Raw genomic sequence first — 6,028 nt, 5'->3', positions numbered from 1 at the left:
TAGCCCCAGTCATGTGGTGATGCACCAGTCTGCACCAGTACTATTATAGTTTCAGAGGAGAGAGAAGTACATCTACATGAGATATTATGAAGGTGAAATTTATATGATTTGGCAATAGATTGGATATAGTGCATGAAAGATAGTGAGGCATTAAGAATTACTCCTAGGTTGTGAGCCTAGATGACTGAGAGGATGATGGTTACCTTACCCACAATAGGAAAGCTCAGAAAAGGAGAAAGATAATGAGTTCAGTTTTGGACAAGTTGAGTTTAATGTCTACAGGACATAAATTGACTAAGCAGATATCAACATGCAGATGATAATTGAAGCCATGGAAGCTAATGAGGTAGCCTAATGAAAAAGGAGAGTAGGAAGAGATGAGGGCCAAGGATAGAGCCCTGGTGGACTCTATTAGTAAGCATAATCTGGATGAAGAATCAGAAAAGCACACTGCAATTAGGAGGGACATGTAGCATAGCCAGAGAAGTATAGTGTCATTGAAACTTAGAGAGAAAAGAATGTAGAGGAAAAGGGCTTGATCAAAAATGTCAGAGCCTACAGAGAGATCAAGAAGGATGAGCATTAAAAAAGAGATCGTTAGATTTGGTAATTTAGAGAGTAGTGGTAACTATGGAGGGCCGTGTTGGTTAAAGGATGAGGCCAGCAGTCAGATTGTATAGAGTTAAGAAGAGAGTGAGAAGAAAATAAGTGGAGGTGCCTGTGGTAGTTGGCTTTCTCAAGTTGTTTAGCCACAAAAAGGAGAAGAGATATGGGATAATATGAATGGATCATGTGAGTATTTTTGGAGCATGTGGAAGATATGGTCATGCTTTTGGGCAGTAATGAAGAAGTTAGTACATAGAGAAAGATCAAAGATAAATGAAAGAGTGGGGATGGTAGAAGGGACAGTCTACTGAAAAAAATGGGATGGAATGGGATAATTTGTGAACGTAGTGAGGATTGCCTTGGCAGGAACGGGTCACATATTCATGTGAGATAGAGGTGAAGAAGAAAATAGTGACAGGGGGCGTTCGGTGATGTGAAATTAGGGAAAAGGGAGAAGGATCACACAGTTATTAAATGTCTCAGGCTAGATTTGAATTTAGATCTTCTTGACCCAAGTCCATAGACCTATCCACGCAGTGCTACACAGCTGCCTCCTAGAATCCTTATTTTCCTTTAAGATTCAATTTTATAGTACCTCCTACATAAAGTCTTTCATGCTCACTGAAGCTACTTTTAGTAATCTTTCTCCTTAAATTGTCTTCATAGCACTGCCTGGAACACAGAAAGCACATAACAAATGTTTATCAATTGATAGGTGTTATTCGTAATGATGACTCTGAATCATAATGAAAAGGTTAAGTTTTGTTCATTAAACTCTTTAGAAACTTAGCAAAAGTGTGTAATGCTCTATCAGTGAATCCTTCATAACATGAAATTCCTGGGCATAGCTTGAGGATCTCTTTCTTCCTTAGCACATTGTACTCATTCGAAGCCCAAAGTTTCCATATATAGTATTTCTCCAAGAATAGTCACTATATCTCCTTACAAGCATAAAGGCTCACAAGTCTCAAAACATGTGCAATTATATTTACAAGTAAATGGAAACAAATAAGACTTGTCTAGTCATCATAAATAACACTACCCTAAAGTGAGTAATTCCACACCACAGTTTAGAATCTCCACAATTTACTGTTTTGACCTGCTCAAAACTCAAGTGGCAAAGGGGTGTTTGTGTCATGCTTTTCACTGTCCCTCTCTTTGCTCAATGTTGCTTACATCCAGCAACTCTTCACCAAACTTCTCTGTTTCCTGTCAGTGTCATTCCATGACTGCTTTCTTTTTCCATTGGTCTATAATTCAGCTAGGTTTCACAGTGCTGGACCTGGAGCTGGGAAGACCTGAATTCAAATCCTTCCACAGATATTTACTAGCTATGTGATCCTAGGTAAGTGACTTAATTTTTATGTCTCAATTTCCTCATTTGTAAAAATGGGGGTCATAATATTATATACTGGGGCAGCTAGGTGGTGTGGTGAGTAGAGCACTGGCCCTGGAGTCAGGAGGACCTGAGTTCAAATCCAGACTCAGACACTTGACACATGTACTAGCTGTGTGACCTTGGGCAAGACACTTAACCCCAATTGCCCTGCCTTACCCCTACAAAAAAATGAGATGATTGGTATAGCCATTGCGTAAAGCAACTTAGAATTTTGTCCCCAAAGTCACTAAGTTGTACATAACCTTTGACCAAGTCATGCCCTTATTATATCTGTACCCCAAAGAGATTAAGGAACGAAGCAATAACCTGTATGTACACAAATATTTAAAACCATTCTTTTTTGGTGATGGAAAAGAACTGGAGATTAAGGGAAAATAAATTGGAGATGGTTGAAGAAATTATGGTATGTGAATATAACGGAATACTATTATGCTGTAAGAAATGATGAAAGAGAAGGTTTTGGAGAAATCTGGGAAGCCTAGTATGAACTGATGCAGAGTTGAGTGAGAGAAGTAGGAAAATAATTTATACAATGACAGCAACATTATAAAAAACAGCAACTTTGAAAGGCTTAAGAACTCTGATGAATGCAACGAGCAACTGGGATTCCAAAGGACTCATAAAGAAACATGCTACCTAACTCCTGGAAGAGAGGTGATGGACTCAGGGTCCATATTGAAGATATAGACAGACAAACAAACAGATAGATATGTAGATATAAATATATGCAAAATATAATACATATAACAAAAAAGTTTTTTTATTATTAAAAATAAATTTAAATTTCAAAATTTCAAAATAAAATGAGGGACTTTTAAGATCCTTCCTTGCTTTAAAATGATGTTCCTATATGATGCTATGAATGATGTCAATGATAGTTAGCATATGTTTAGTGCTTTACATTTTCAATTTTCCATCCTTATTTCTTACTTTAACTGTACTATTGATCTTTCAAACATTTGAGGTACTTGCACAGTTGTTTCATCATCATTTTCGGGGGTGTTAATTATTTTTGCTTTCTTATGATATTTCTTACATTGCTTTCTCTTACTAGATATTATTTATTCATTATATTGGGAGCCTTTTTTAGGTTGTCAACTCACTCTTCTATTATTTTGATGGATTTTCTGTGATGATTTGCCCATGATGAATTCTTTTCCACGAGCTTCTTTGTTTTTTGTTCTTCTGTTTTATTTGAAGAGGTTATAGCTTATTATGAAGTGATGAAAGAAAAATGGGCTAACAGTTATCTTGCTACAAATTATGCTGTGCCTTTTCAAAATCTGTGCATATCTACTAAATTATATTCTGACAGTAGTGTTAAGTTAGGTAGGCTGGAGTCAATATTATTGGTGCTAGACAGTGGGATATAAATGAGTAATAGAGTCATAAAGGCACTTTTGGCAAGGTTCAACAAAGCAGGTGTCAGTGTTCACAATCAAATCTATGAGGTCTATCAAAGGTAGGCAAGAAGCAGGAGACCAGAAATGTTGTTTGCTAGGCTGACAGACTCTTCAATTGGCTATTCCATAGATTTTATGACTCATTTGACAATCTTTGAGTCATTGAATAGCATGATCTCTGTTGTATATATAAGGAATTTTGTATGATTTTACTATATACATGGGAGACACAATGTTTGATGACAGCCAGTAATTTGTTATTTGTTTCTACTGAGTCAAATGCTTTTTTAAAAAAAAAATGAAGAGCGAAGAAGGAATACAACAAGATTTGTATCCTGTGCACATTTCAGTCAATTGTATAACTGTAAATATGTGATCTATGTTAGAATATAATTTGTAAAAGCTTGTTTATTTTCTTTAAAGATAAATTCTACACATGTGCATATTATTCTCATAAAGGCTTTGCAAATATAAATATGTATGTAATTAGTTATTCTTTCTTCTTAATTGCCTTTCTTGCAACAAGGTTTGTCATTTTCCCTCCCAATTCTTTTAATAGTAACTTTCACTTTAATTTTTCTTGAGAAAAACACTGAAGAACTGTGTCACCTTATGGTGCTCTTCCTTTTTTTAATGATGTCTTTCCTACTTTTTCATTAAGTGCATTGGGAACTTTGATGTGATATTCTAAATACTGTGACTCTAGTATGCATTGATGAAGGAAATAATTTGTTATAGAATGTTTGATCCTTTCTTTCATTAATTTAGTGTCCTCCTTTCCATTTCACCTTTAAATGCTCATGGGATAAAATGGCTCAATTGCTCTTAACTTAGGCAGATAGGTGGCACAATAAATACAGCACTGATCCTGGAGTGAGAAAGACCTGAGTTCAAATCTGATCTTAGACACTTATTAGTTCTTTGATCTTGAGCAAATCATATAACCTCTATCTGTTTCAATTTCTTCAACTGTAAAATGGGGATAATAATAGTACCTACTTCTTAGGGTTGCTGTGATGGTCAAATAAGATAATATTTAAAAGATATGCAGTAGCTACTACATAAATGCTAACAACTATTTTTGTTGTTGTCGTTGTTATAAAACTTTCTCCAAACTCATATTCTTTCAAAACTGTTTTTAGCAAATGAATTTGTATTTTAAACCAGTGTTTTCTATCCTACCTCTCTACCTTTAAAATAAAAAAAAGATTAAGTATCTGTTGAATAAGATGGTTTCTAGTTTCTCTAGCTCTCTCTCTCTCTCTCTCTCTCTCTCTCTCTCTCTCTCTCTCTCTCTCTTTTCTCTTTCTCTCTTCCCCACCCCCCTTGCTTGAACTTGCATAAGAAATAGTGATTAGTTTTTTCATATCTGTTCTATCTATTTCTTTTTAAAGGTTTATATAGTTAATGAAACTGGTCATTTTAAAGCTGTTTTGGACATGCTAAATTTTTTTTCATTTTTATAATTTCTTCTAATTTGGAGTTGATTGTTATCTTTGCTCAAATCAATTAATTGTCTAACTATACAGAGATAGTTGATTGAGCAAGTACTTGTTTCCTTATATTATGACAGTCATTTTCATTTTTCGTGTGATTTTATTCAGTGCTCATCATGTCCATAACTTCCAGAATCTGCTTGAAGAAATTATTCATGATACATAGATATGACATAACTTCAGCAAAATACTCCTTAATAAGATCAAAGAACATTTATTAATATAGTTATATAAAGGTATCCCTACATGTACCTCTTCTATTTGCTGAAGGAAAATGTTTTGCATTTTTATTATTTCTCTCATGTGCAAAATATTTTTACTTTCTCTTTATGGATATTATGGAATGATACTTGTTTGAGTCTTCTAAGAGCTTTATTTCAGAATACTTAATAATGTATTTGGTTTTTTGTTATTTCTCATTCTACAAAAGAGGTTTCATTTCGTACTCTTAATACTGAAGTAGCTAATCCATTTTACAAGAAGTACACTATTCACAAAAGCTTTCCAAGTCTTACAGTTTGCTCTTAAAACATAAAGAGATTCATTTCTCCTCCCCATTAAAATTCTCAGAAGACTGTGGCTTTTTAAACAGCACTATTCAACCACAAGTATCCTCTACTTCCTGACCAAAAAATAACAATTAAAAACTACTTCAGGAAATTGTTCTGTTCATTGGTTGGGACAGGAGGAAAAGTAATTTATTATATTTGTAGCCTCCCCACCTAACACAATTCCTGGCACATAGTAGGCCCTTAAAAATAAGGATTGATAGGATCATAGGCTTACAGCTGGATGAGACCTTCATGACCATCATTTATAGGGAAAGTAATGACATACACAAAAGGTAAGTGGATTTTCTAAAATCATACATGTAAAGCCAGGATTCAAACCTAGATTGTTTAATTCCAAATCTTGGATTCTTACTACAGTACTATGCTATTTTTTAAAAAAGATATGATCCTATGAGCTGAATTGTGTTTCATCAGCAGTTAGCTGATCTACACCAATACCCTAATGCTCATCATAACTGCCCTCCTTTGTTGGGTATGATACATTCCGTAGAAATCCAATTAATTTCTAGCCATTTTGCCACTCTCTTTTATCTCATTTCTCACCATAATCAC

Source organism: Trichosurus vulpecula, chromosome 1 (assembly GCF_011100635.1).
Source record: "Trichosurus vulpecula isolate mTriVul1 chromosome 1, mTriVul1.pri, whole genome shotgun sequence".
NCBI classification, from domain to species: domain Eukaryota; kingdom Metazoa; phylum Chordata; class Mammalia; order Diprotodontia; family Phalangeridae; genus Trichosurus; species Trichosurus vulpecula.
This window is presented reverse-complemented; position numbering follows the sequence as displayed.